The sequence below is a fragment of the Lepidochelys kempii genome, chromosome 6, assembly GCF_965140285.1.
Source record: "Lepidochelys kempii isolate rLepKem1 chromosome 6, rLepKem1.hap1, whole genome shotgun sequence".
NCBI lineage: Eukaryota > Metazoa > Chordata > Testudines > Cheloniidae > Lepidochelys > Lepidochelys kempii.
In genome coordinates, this window is record NC_136385.1 from 40,517,027 (window position 1) to 40,531,290 (window position 14,264).

Below are 14,264 nucleotides of genomic sequence, written 5' to 3' on the forward strand. Positions count from 1 at the left end.
AGCCTTTTTGAAGTGTAGGATATTCAACTGTCAGAAATTCAGAAAAATAACACCTCTAAAAACAAGCAGCTGTTTATAAGAAATCACTTGGCGTTCTGAGGAGATAAATGTTTCTGATACACGGCAGCAACTTAATGCAGATATAATATGCTATTATCACACAGAACTATCATACTAAATTCCTCTAAAGGGCAACACCAGCTCTTTGTCTTTTGTGAGTTTGCTGCATTAGCAGGGCACATGTGGTCAGAGGGCAAAGCTTGCCTTGACCCTCACAGCTCAGGCCACTGGGGAGCTATGTATGTTTTTAGATGACAGCATACAAGTTTAGAGGGTTTTCTCTCATTTATTTTCTTTTTTTCATGTGGTTTCATCTTGACTTCCTCCTCTGTTACATAAATCTTCAAATAAATACAGGCAGAAGGTGCAAATATTATAAGCATTACTAGTAATAATTTTTATTTCCAGATAATTTTAAATCCTATCGTTGAGCAGTTCTGAACAAGTATATTGAAATATGGGCAACTCCCCTTCTTTAAAAACAGGATGCTAAACAGTTGCCATCTGACTGTGACATGTTGCTAAAGTACTCTGTACAAGTTATAATTGGATTTCTTTTCTTTTTAGCCCACATAATTATGTGAATTTAAATTCACAGAAGCCCTGTGTCCTTTCCAAAGTAAAAACTTACAGGCTTCAGTCAAAATAAAGGAAATTTGAGAAACCATTCCTCAGTTTGGGATTACTTTGCATTTCCTTTGTTTACCCATAAGAAAACATCACCCACTTCCAGACCTATTATTACCAGCATGTTGGCATAATTTATTTAACACTTCTACTCTTACCAAAGTATAAAGCAAAGAAAAATGGTTAACAAGAATTAATTGTCACGTCAGATGAAGGCCATATAAGTTAAAAGTGCATGGGCCTGAGTCTACTATCACCTCCGTTTTACATTTACTTCACGGAATTCCACGGATTTATTCTCTATTTACCAAATGAGAGGTGAATCTGGCTGTATATGGTTAAAGCTGCTGTTAATGTAAGAGATGTGAACTTGTGCTGACAAACGTCCTACCCCAGACACATCACCAGAAAAGAATGCAATTGATTGTGCTTCCTTCTCCAGAATGCAAGAGTGGTGTAGAGTGGCAATATACAAAGGAAACACTTCATTTCACACTAAAAATGCCCACGAGAACAGCTGATGTTCATAGACCGGAAGAGGCTTCAGAAAGCTAGAGCTCGCCCTAAACGTTAACCGGGTTGGCAACATGTACAAGCACTGGTGGGAAAACCAACCAAGAAAGGTAAAAAAAAGCAGTGTGAAGCAAGGACCGGCACAAGATCCCCCCATGCATAGAATCAGAGGCTGCATTTCCAGCGTTTAGGAGAGCAGCTTGTGAACATCACCTATAGGAAGGGAGACTATCGTAGATATAAGCAGAGAGTAAATCATAATAAATGGTTTCACGTTAGATAAACCTAGGACATATTAATGGCAGGACGGTCTTGGGCTGAATCAGACAGAGTTAGCAGGCACTATCCAAATACGTCCGTGGCAGAGAACAAAAATTTGCTGCGACATCACACTATGGTGACAGTAGTTCCACTGATCAAGAAAAAAAGGAAAGAAAAAAAATCCTTCTAGTAATAGCAAATGCCCAGCAGACAATGGCATGTTTAAGAAAAGGGTAGATTATCATACTTGCTTGAATTTCTCCTAAATTACCAAAAGGACTGTTGGAGCAAGACGCTACAATGCAGAAGAGGCTCTCTTCTCTCCTAGAGAGATTCAGTGAAACATTAAATGTCCTTAAAGAACTATCCATCAACAGAATAAAACTAGCTAATAGCCACTTAGGATGATTAGTAAAATTCAGCATAACCATCCTCTAAGCTGCAATGCATGGGCATAATTAGGGCCTCATGTGTTTAAAAGAGATCTTTATTCCTTGTACACAATGGAGTGGCAAAGAACATCTTAATGGACAGGTTTCTCTTTTCAAATTTTGTGTGTGTGTGTGTGTATACTTTCATTCTCTCATATATATATGTGAGAGAATGAAAGTTTCTTTTAGCATTTTTTTAAAAAATACAACACAACAACAACTAAGAGTGGGGGAAGGATTCACCAAACCTGCAGCAGAGGCAAATACTTTAGAATATTACATTTTGGAAAAGCTATCAGACTGTTTTTTTTCCTTTTTGAACACTCTTAAAGTTTAAATTTTTTGTTTCGCCTCAGAGTTGGCTGATGAGCATGACATACCAGAGAAACAGTTCACTTCCCTTTCCTCACAGCTTTGTGAGTCATTATGTCTTCAGCTGTGTTCAAAAATTATATATGGAGCTGATCATTTTCTCATTGAAGTCAATCGGAGTTTTGCCATTGGCATCAACTGGAACAGGATCTGCAGATTAGACAGAGTGGTGCATACATACCGTAGATATGCATACATTGATATGAATCTGCACAGACAGGAGAGGCTTTTTTATTCAGTGAATTTAATAATGGTTTTATTTGCTGTCTGGTTTAATAATCAGCATTCTAGGTCACAAACTGATTTGCTAACCAAACAGGAGCTGGTCTTTGTGTTAGTCTGCTTTAAAGTGTTTGACATTATGCTGACTCAGCTGTAAGACATCTGCCGCTGACTAAAGAAAGATTTTTGCTCAGGGTTTTGATGCTGCTGTAGCAGGGGAGCTGTAAGCCCAAAATTCAGAGGTTAGGATTTTCAGAGAAGTACGAGTGAGACACACAGGCCCTTAGGCACCCATGTGGGATATTTGCATCCTGAGCCCAAGCACATAAGAATAAGAGGGCATTGTATACCTTATTCACCCCTTTTCTGCCCCAGAGTAGGTGGGTGGGGAGAGCTGAATACCAAGCAGAGCCTTCACTCTGCCCCTGCAATGTGCCAGCTAGCAAAGCTGACCCAGCTATGGGGGTTATTGTAATTTGGGACACAAGCAGATTACTATGCCCCTGAACTGAGGAGGAAGCAGCAATGGAATTTGCTTCAGAAAGTTGTCCGAGTTGCATTCACTCCCAGGACTACCCTGGATTGATGTAAAAGCTTTTGCATTAAAGGAATTTGCGTATTTGCTTAAAAACAACTATGTCATATTCAGTGTTCTGTCCAGCTGTATGCCACACTTGCAGCATGTAGGGGCTGGAACCTGCCCCAAAAGAATACCCATGGCATAAGAAATTTCCTAACCAGCACAGTGTTGCTGCAATGGCTGTATGCTGTCCTTCCTCCCAGCACCCAGTGCAGGGGCATGCTGGGGAGAACAGACCGTGAGTGGCTTGAATGGTCTTGTTATTATCAGCTAATGCAAAAAGCCCTCACAAGCAGTTACAAGCTAATACAACTCAGAGCAACCCTGAAGATGCTCTAAATTGCACAAAAAGCTTTAATTTGGCAGGTGCAACTGTTTCCACTAGAAATTTTTTAAGAGAAAACTCTAAAAGATCATCTTGTTCTTTTTCTCAAACCACACCCCAACTTATTTATGGTTTTGTTCCTAAATCACTAGTCACTTCTGAAAACTTAGGCCAAAGCCCTCAATTCAATAAACAGCTTGACATTTTAATAAAACATATGGAATACATTTTTGAAGCATTACTCAGTGTCATGGCCAAAAATGACACTTAACCAAAATAAAACTATTTTGCATAATTCCCTATTCAGTACCTTAACCTCATTCAAGTGCAATATATTTCCTTCTCTGAGTAACAAATCTATTTGCCTCCTGATTCCTGGTAGGTGGAAATGAGGACAATACATATTTCACATTCAAATGGAATATGTGGAAAGTAAACTTCCACACTTTTTCTGTATGTGAAATGGCTTGGGTTGGCAGTCTAAGAGTTATAATTGAAACAATTTCCATTTTGGGACAACCTTTTTGATTCAAGTATGTGGCAGCAGAACTATTAGTGCCACTCAGTAGTATTGTAAAAGCTTGGGAAACCTGCCTAATAAGCAAAATCAGCATTTGAAAGCTTGTGAGATTTGAAAGAACTTAAATAGCTTATATGAAAATGTAAAAGTGGTTAAATAAGAGAGACCAAACCCCAACCAGGTATCAAGAAATCATGCTACATTACTGGATTATGGACGAGAGGCTTTTTTTGCTTTTTATTGTGAGTTAAACTTTTTTTTGCTACATCACAATTTGTTCCTTCAACTATTTCCTTCTCATATTTTTATTTTATTTTATTGCATGTTGGAATTCCTTTGCCAGCTTTCAATATACCCACAGAAAATATATTTAACAGGACTGTTGATGAGAAGGTAGGAGTTCCCCACCCTTCCTCTTTTATATATACACAGAGTTTCTGAATGTTCAATTTTTAGTGCAAAAGTTCAATTTATACCAGTCTAGAAACTGAATTGGAGAACAATATATTTGCCAACTGTTCTATTTTTGCTGGGAAAACCCTGATTTTTGTTGGTAGTGATGGGAGGTTTTTTTAAAATGTAGCGTGTAATTTAGGGTAACTACAGTGCTGGCTATGCTGTGCTATATATAAATATTTACATTGAAATTATGTTAAAAGAAGGTAACGGTAGCAAAGCCAAGCACTTAGAAGTTAGGCAATGACATAATATCCTGGAGGTTTCCCAAAAATCTATTTATATCTTGAGGCCCCGAATTAGAGATTTTTATTTCAAATAAGCTAAAATTCACCAGAATGCACACACAGCCACCTGGCAGCTGAGGGCCCAGCAACAACTCCCAAGCTCCTAGGTTATTTGGTGAATTTAGTCTGGGGAAAATGTTTTAGATGCTGGCACCTGTGGAATTGTGTTCTAACTCATTATAAACACAATTCCATCTTCATCAGAGTTTACCAGAGTTTGATCAACCAGCATTGACAGAGACTCACTGCTATTAGAATCATGCTTAAAATCATTTTTCTTCTGATGTCTAGCCTAGGCTAAGACATAGATTTTAAACTTGGTGCTTACACAGGTTGGGCCAACCAAGCATACTTTTACTTGCTTTAGATAGAATCTTGTTTAAGTTGAGTTTCACTGTTTCCCTAACTCAGTTTTTAGGCTACTGCAGACAAGGCACTGTCTTCTCTTTAGTAGCATACTGTCAGACACAAAATAACAAAAGTCTCAACAACAAAATCAATAAAGGGTTTTTTTTTTCTTTTGTTTCATTCTTATAAAAGTGTTAAGCACTTCAGACCAATGTCAGGAGATATAGCCAAGCAAAATTCTGCATCAAGATCAAAGAACTGTAAGTAACTTTCATGGATTTTGCTGAACTTTCACCAGTCTTTTGTTGTCCCTGATTCTGTACTTAGCCATGCCATCATATGCACAAGCATGATTCCCACTGACTTCAAGATAGGATCTGGCCTATCATATATAATACAACAAGAAACATCTCAGGGAAATGTTATTAAATATGCTGCAATGTTATATTTGTCGTGTGCTCAGAAAATCTCTCTGTTCTTTGCCTGAATTGTCACAGATATAAATATTAAATCTAAAACCTCCAGGATAAAAACCCATGATGAAGAGATTTTTTCTGACACTCGATGCTTTTCTTCTCAAGAAAAAAAAAAGATAAAAAGTAAGAAAGATTGGCTAGACCTCTTGAGTAAACTTTAAGCCCCTTCACACCAGACGCTTCTGAGCACTGCATTCAGCTGAATTATTTTCCCTGTCCAATGTTCCACACAGTAGGCACTAAGCTGTGACCCATACTCTGGAGAAGAGACATAAAGTGTTGGATGGTTCTGGCTGGAGGACAGTGTAGCGTCATTGCTTAACATACCGTCTCCCTACATGAGACAGGAACAGCCTGACTTACAGGCAACTGGGCAGTACGGACTTTGCCGTATTAACGATGCCAGAGCTGCAAAGGTTTTTCTCATGATACTACCGTGGGACTAAACTGTGACAAGCCCTTAACCAGGTTCACGGAAAGGAAAACACTGGGGCCTGGAGCCACAAAGTGATTTAGATGGTACGACTGTTAGCACCACAATGCCTACCTTTTAGCCACCTTGAAAATAACTGGAATCCACAAAGCCTGGGTTAGATGCCTCGGTTCTCCATACAATCCATTGGGAGAGACAGATGCCTCACAATGAGATCCACATGGTGGCAAGCCATGTAAGCTAGCCAAGGGGCGAGACCAATGAGGGGGTGCATCCTAAGCCCCACCCCTCTCACTGAGATTGGCGCCTATTTCTACTTGTGGTCCACAGGTGGGAACCCCTCTCCTGGAGTCAGGTGCCTTAGGCACCTAAACTTTTCTTGCCAGAACAGCTTAGGCATCTGTGTACCAGATTGGCCCAATGGCAAATCAGGTGGGAGTATACCAAATCAAGGATTGTGCTGGGGTTTGGTGTGAGAGATAGGCCTCAGGGCACCTACCTAGGCAGCAGTGCACATGCCCATAGTTAGAAACATAGGCATCTAGGGGACTTTTACTGCAAAATAGAGGTGCCAGGTGAGTTTAGGCACCTACAGGGTTAGGCAGTAGCTGAGTGGCAGTTTTGTGGAGCACAGTAGGGCCTAAAGCTGGGGTGTAGGTGCCTACATCTGGGGTTTAGGTGCCTAAGTCCCTGTGTGGGTTTGAGCCTAGGAGCTTTGTTGCCAATTACATGATTCATACATGGCCAATTACATGATTCATATATGGCCTGGCACAGTTGCAATCCCTGTGTATGGGGCCACAAGAGTTGTTTCCCTCAGTGTGGTTCCAGGGAATGGCGATGATGCAGAGTCAGGGCCAGGGCCCTATCCTCATCCTCAGATGAGGAACACCAGGCTGCTCAGGGAGAGGAAATACCTTAAAGAGCCCTGTCATAAATATAAAGGGAAGGGTAAACCCCTTTGAAATCCCTCCTGGCCAGGGGAAAGCTCCTCTCACCTGTAAAGGGTTAAGAAGCTAAAGGTAACCTCGCTGGCACCTGACCAAAATGACCAATGAGGAGACAAGATACTTTCAAAAGCTGGGAGGAGGGAGAGAAACAAAGGGTCTGTGTCTGTCTGTAGTCGTCTTGGCCGGGGACAGAACAGGAATGGAGTCTTAGAACTTTTAGAGGAACAGCCGTGTTAGTCTGTATTCGCAAAAAGAAAAGGAGTACTTGTGGCACCTTAGAGACTAACCAATTTATTTGAGCATGAGCTTTCGTGAGCTACAGCTCACTTCATCAGATGTTTACCGTGATGAAGTGAGCTGTAGCTCACGAAAGCTCATGCTCAAATAAATTGGTTAGTCTCTAAGGTGCCACAAGTACTCCTTTTCTTTTTAGAACTTTTAGTAAGTAATCTAGCTAGGTATGTGTTAGATTATGATTTCTTTAAATGGCTGAGAAAAGAATTGTGCTGAATAGAATAACTATTTCTGTCTGTGTATCTTTTTTGTAACTTAAGGTTTTGCCTAGAGGGGTTCTCTATGTTTTTGAATCTAATTACCCTGTAAGATATCTACCATCCTGATTTTACAGGGGGGATTTCTTTATTTCTATTTACTTCTATTTTTTATTAAAAGTCTTCTTGTAAAACACTGAATGCTTTTTCATTGTTCTCAGATCCAAGGGTTTGGGTCTGTGGTCACCTATGCAAATTGGTGAGGCTTTTTATCCAACATTTCCCAGGAAAGGGGGGGTGCAAGTGTTGGGAGGATTGTTCATTGTTCTTAAGATCCAAGGGTCTGGGTCTGTAGTCACCTAGGCAAATTGGTGAGGCTTTTTACCAAACCTTGTCCAGGAAGTGGGGTGCAAGGTTTTGGGAAGTATTTTGGGGGGAAGGACGCGTCCAAACAGCTCTTCCCCAGTAACCAGTATTAGTTTGGTGGTGGTAGCGGCCAGTCCAAGGATAACGGATGTAATATTTTGTACCTTGGGGAAGTTTTGACCTAAGCTGGTAAAGATAAGCTTAGGAGGTTTTTCATGCAGGTCCCCACATCTGTACCCTAGAGTTCAGAGTGGGGGAGGAACCGTGACAAGCCCAACCTCTTCCAACACCTCATACCTGCTGCTCCTCACTGCCCTTATTCAGGTCAATTACTAACTGCCACAGTTGGGCCCCTGGTGGTTAGCCCACCACCCTGCAGCACTGCTAATTATCCATCTCTCCAGCAATGTACTCAGTTCTCTTTACTGCATTCCCATGGCTCAGCAGTGGCACCATTTTCTCCCTTCATGAGATTCTTGTAGACTAGTGGAAATAGAACCCTTCATACATTCCCTCACTTCTCATGCCAGGCTATGAAAAGGAAATTAATTTAATTTGCTATGGCAGTTATGTTGTACCAACAAGGAAAAGGGTGTAAAATTGAGCTCACCAGAGCCAGTGTCCAGTTAATGGAACACATAAACAAAAATCTAAGCAAACATTCTAATCTTTAGTGTATTTATTGGACTTTGGAAAGAGTGGAATGAGCAGAAATAATTATAAAAATACTAGAACTGCTGTGTTATTTTCCAGCTCTCTTTTGTGGAGGAGAGCATTCTGTAGAAATACAGTGGAACTTTGTTTCACAGTAGGGATTGCTGGCTCAACAGATAAAAAAAATTACACAAGAGCCATGTGTTGTTGATGTTCATGCCCCTCACAGATACTGATTAGTGAGAATGTAGTTGCAAAGGTTTGATTGGAAGTAATTTATCTGATGTTTTCAAAGCTCAGAAAGATTTTCAAACCTTTTTAGTACCACTTGCCTTCAGGTTAACCATATTACACTGTGTGATAAAGCCAAATTAGGGTCCACTGATTTGAGTTGGCATTAAAATGCTTCATAGTACTTACTGTTCCTGCATGACGGAGATTTTGCTTTTAAGGAAGTGTTTGACTACACTCCCATTATGGATATTGATGTAGTTATCTCGATAGATCCCTTGTTACGCTTGAGATGAGGGAAAGCCCTGAATCCACTGCAACGGAATGTGGAGCCACGGCCACCAAGAGGAATGCTATTTCCAAAGTGTAGCTGAGCAACACCGCAGCAGCTTTGAAGAGCTACCACCACAGGGAGATGAACCTCCTGCACGTTGGGTATTTCAAGAGCTGCCACCAGCAGTGGAGACTACAGGCTGCTGCACATTTGAAGAGCTGCTTCCAGCCTGGGAGAAGAGAGAACTGGTACTGAGGGGCAAAGTGAGGCAAGAATTGGTGTTGGGAAAGGGATCAAGATCTGTAATACGCTTTCTCTCCTCCTCAAAATTGTCTTTTTCTGGATGGTCATTATGTGGAAAGGAGGTTTATTCAAACTGTGCGTGGCAGCTAATCAATGGATCACTATGACTATGGGTCAAGTATACAGTAATGATCAAACATTGTTGCCTAAATTAATCCACATAACAAGAGTCCACTTCATTAGAGAGAGTTCCTTTTCTACTGAGCCATTAGTACCATATCTTATAGCAGGTCCTTAGAAGAAACTTTAGTGCGAAGTATAAAATAAATATATAGCTGGTGTATTTTCACAAACCCCTCCTCTTACAGTTTACTCTATATTTCTTATAAAAGGCTTGTAGCAGAGGACAGAACAGTGGAAGGCATTTTTAGTTCACATGGTATTTTGGCTGGAGTTGAGAGTTCAGTTGGTGAAGATGCACATGAATATTTTCCGTAAAGATTTTCTTGACTTTTAAATCAGTATTTATACAGCTATGAAGTTTTAAAAAACAGAAAAGTGGGCTTTCCCTACATGATTCTGCTACATCATATCTCAATGAAATGTTATCGTAGTGCATGTAACAAAGGCTATACAATACATTTATATTACTTTAAAACTGTGACTGAAACATCCTCTTTTATATGGCCAGGAACTAGATTTTAGGGAACATAAGGCTGGTGATTCTACAGAAAATGGAAAAGTAGGAATGAATAGAACCATATTTCTCAAACACAGTATTTTTTATGGATTTTATGTGCACGAGTGGTGGGAATAAAGGCCTGAGAACTGAGACCATCTTCCACTACACAATCACCCGCGAGAGTTATGCTCCATTGGAACAATATAACTATCAGCCATAAGGGCCAGACACGATAGCATGGGGCACAGCACTTTCTCGGTAGCTGGCTCACATTGTGCAACTCACTCTTAGAGCACATCACAATGACTGTGAATCTCACTGTTTTCAGAACAAACTGCAGAACTCATCTATTGGACAGTTAGCACTTTCCCCTCCCAAAACAACTATACAGAAGAAAGGGAGAGAGGAAAAAACACACTTTTAAAAATGAAAGTTGAGAAACAAATGTGCCAGGCTCTCAGTTATGATGGTGATGAGAATGGTATGAAAATTTAGGTCTATCTGGCTTTTCATACTGCCTAAGCTACTGACTTAGAACATAAGAATGGCCATACTAGGTCAAATCAGTGGTCCATCTAGACCAGTATCCTGTCTTCTGACAGTGGCAGGTGAAATATGCTTCAGAGGGAGTGAACAGACAATTCACGAGCAATCCACCCCCATTGTCCAGTCCCAACTTCTGGCATCCCTCACCATCTCAGCTAATAGCCATTGATGGACCTATCCTCCATGAACTTACCTTATTCTTTTTTGAACCCAGTTATACTTATGGCCTTCACAAATTCCTGTTAGTGAGTTCTACACACTGATTTGCGTTGTGTGAAGATGTACTTCCTTACATTTCTTTAAAGCCTGCTGCCTATTAATTTCATTGGGTGACCCCTGGTTCTTGTGTTTTATGAAGAGGTAAATAACACTTCCTTACTCAATTTCTCCACACCATTCATTATTTTATAGACCTCTGTCATATGCCCCCTTAGTTATCTCTTTTCTAAGCTGAACAATGTGAGTCTTTTTAAACTCTCCTCATATAGAAGCTGTTCCATATCCCTAACAATTTTTGTTGCCCTTCTTTACACTTTTTCCAATTCTAATATATGTTTTGAGATGGGGCGAACAGAACTGCAAGCACTGTTCCAGGTGTGGGCATACCATGGATTTATATAGTGGCATTATAATATTTTCTGTCTTATTATCTATCCCTTTCCTAAAGGTTTTTATCCTTATGTTTTGACTGCTGTTGCACATTGAGTGGGTGTTTTCAGAGAACTATCCATAATGACTCCAATGTCTCTTTCTTGAGTGGTAACAGCTAATTTTGACTCCATCATATTATATGTATAATTGGGATTATATTTTCCCATGTGTATTATTTTGCATTTATCAACATTGAATTTCATCTGTCATTTTGTTGCCCAGTCACCCAGTTTTGTGAGATCCCTTTGTAACTCTTATCAGTCAGATCTGGACATAACTATCTTGAATAACTTTGTATCCTCTGCAAACTTTGCCACCTCACTATTAACAGATAGTCAGTAGATTTTGACTGCTCATTTATGAATATGTTGAATAGTACTGGTCCTAGTGGACCCCATCCTTGGGGGACCCCACTATTTATCTCCCTCCACTGTGAAAACTGACCATTTATTCCTACCCTTTATTTCCTATCTTTTAACCAGTTGCTGATCTGTGACAGGACCTTCCATCTTATACCATGACTGCTTACTTTGCTTCAGAGCCTTTGGTGTGGGACCTTGTCAAAGACTTTCTAAAAATTCAACTACATTGTACCCACTGGATCACCCATGTCCATATGTTTGTTGACACCCTCAAAGAATTCTAAAAAACTGGTGAGGCATTATTTCCCTTTGCAGATGCTGTGTTCACTCTTCCCCAACATATCTTATTCAACTATGTGTCTGATAATTCTCTTCTTTAATAGAGTTTTAGTCAATGTGCCTGGTACTGAAATTAGGCTTACCAACCTATAATTGTCATGATTGCCCCTTGAGCCTTTAAAAAAAATTCAGCGTTACATTAGGTATCCTCCAATCATCTAGTACAGAAGCTGATTTAAGTGATAGGTTACATATACTACAGTTAGTAGTTCTGCAATTTCATATTTGCATTTCTTGAGAACTCTTGGGTGAATACCATTTGGTCCTGGTGATTTATTACTGTTTAATTTATCATTTTGTTCCAAAACCTCTTCTACTGATCATCTCAAACTGTTCCTCAGATTCATCACCAATAAAGGATGGCTCAGGTGTGAGAATCTCCCTCACATCCCCTGCAAAGAATTAATTTAGCTTCTCCTCAATGGCCTTGTCTTCTCTGAGTGCTCCTTTAGCACCTTTCTCGTCCACTGGCCCCACTGATTGCTTGGCAGGCTTCCTGCTTCTGATGTCCTTTAAAAAAATGCTGTTAGTTTTTCTGTCTTTTGCTCGTTGCTCTTCAAATTCTTTTTTGGCCTGCCTAATTATATTACACTTGACTTGCCAGAGTTTATGTTTCTTCTGTAGGATCTGACTTCCAATTTTTAAAGGATGTCTTTTTGTCTCTAACCACCTCTTTTACTCTGTTGGTTAGCCCTGGTGGCATTTTTTGGTTCTCTTACTTTTTTTTTTTAAATTTGGCGGTATACATTTAGTTTGAGCCTCTACTAGGGCATTTTAAAATAATTTCCATGCAGTTTGCAGGCATTTCATTCTTGTAAATGTTCATTTTAATTTCCATTTAATTAGCTTCCTCATTTTTGTGAAGTTCCCCTTTCCAAAGTTAAATGCTACTCTGGTGGGTATCTTTAGTATTTCCCCACCCACAAGGATATTAAATTTAATTACACTAAGGTGTACACTATTACAAAGCAGTTCAGCTATATTCACCTCATGGACCAGATCCTGAGCACCACTTAGGACTAAATCAAGAACTGCCTCTCCCCTTGTGGGTTCCAGGACTAGCCGCTCCAAGAAGTGATCATTAATGGTATCTAGAAATTTTGTATTATTGTTTGACAATGGGCAAGCCTCTTGAGGCCTGACCCTATTTCTATTGAAATCGATGACCGAGCTGAAGTTGACTGAACAGGGAAAAGGAGCAGAGGCCTTCATATCTTTTTTAAGTTAGGAAAGGAGAAGGGCCTCATTAAAAACTACAAGATGCTGCTGAGCCAACCTTTTCTGTGTACAAACATTGCATAAAACACATCTTCAAATGCATTCAACTTTGCCTGCTAAAGTACCAGATGAACTTCTTTATTTCATTTACTAGACTTGTCCTACATTGTACTGTGTGTAGTGAACTGTCGGTGACAGAATTGAATGCTTCAGAGGCTGAATGGTATGAGGAGACTAGCACGAATGAACAATTGTCTGATCCTTCATTACATTAAAGACAACTGTGAGTCTTCCTATGCTTTGTTCAGACAGACCAGTTCAATGCCCACTTTTTAACAGCTGCTGCTAAGGTGACTCTGGTGTACTAGAGGATTACATTAAAGCGCTGTGGGAGCCATGTCACAATGGCATGTCTGTTATGAGTGGCAGTTACTCTGGAGTGCAGAGCCTTTTGTTATTTGCAATACATATCCTACTTCTCTCTCATCATATGAATTTACTTTTCAGACAACACCTGTAAGCCTGCAGCAACATGAGAAGAGGTTCTCTTTGCAGTGCATGCCTTCATTTCAACTTCACCGAGTTCATACAGTCTTTAGAGAAGTGGATGAAGAGAGACATCCTGATAAGCAAGCTGTAGGACTTAAAAAAGAATTGTTGATACATGTTGCGCATACTAACAGGCTTACTACCTTCCTGTTTGTATAGCATGTCAGTGAAGATTCCATTATCCTCATTCCAAACAGAGCCGATTCCTCTCACATCCACCCATCCCAGTGTCTGCAAGCCCATTGTTTTTTGTGGCATAGGAAAACTTGAAGTTTATTTTAATGTAATCGTGTGTGAGAAACTATTCATAAAAGCAAGTGTGCTTTCTGATGCATCACAAGACTTTAAACTATGTTCAGTTGCAGCAGTGATTTGACTGAGCAAGCAAATCCATTTCTCCAAGATAGAAGGGCAGAAAGCATTTGGAATGACATTGTTGAGATAGAATATCTCTCTGATGAAGCAGAAAATGTGCTACTGAAGAGATGGGTACCTGTACATTTCAGAAAGGCAGTTGCCCACCCAAGCCCAATTGAATTTATCTCTGTTATTAGAACTGTGCAAAAGTGATCTTTTCAAAAAATGATAGGTTTCATTTAAAAGTTTCTTCTTTTTTGTTTCAGGCTCCTGTGATCTAGGCAAGAGAATCTTGTGTAGGCTGGAATTTTTAAAGGAGCACACAGGAGTGAAGCACCTAGCTCTGATTGAATTTCACTGTAATTTTGAGTGTTTAAACTCTGAGACCTTGTTATGTCGGGGGTGTTGGTGGAAATCTTACTGAAGAAGATGGGATTAAC

At 40.0% G+C, this 14,264-nt stretch overlaps 1 protein-coding gene across 1 annotated transcript in view; it reads right to left on the reverse strand.

The window, feature by feature from the left end:
* SPON1 (spondin 1) overlaps window positions 1-14,264 on the reverse strand; it is a 316,619-nt gene that overhangs the window by 237,452 nt on the left and 64,903 nt on the right. The window lies entirely within an intron of this gene.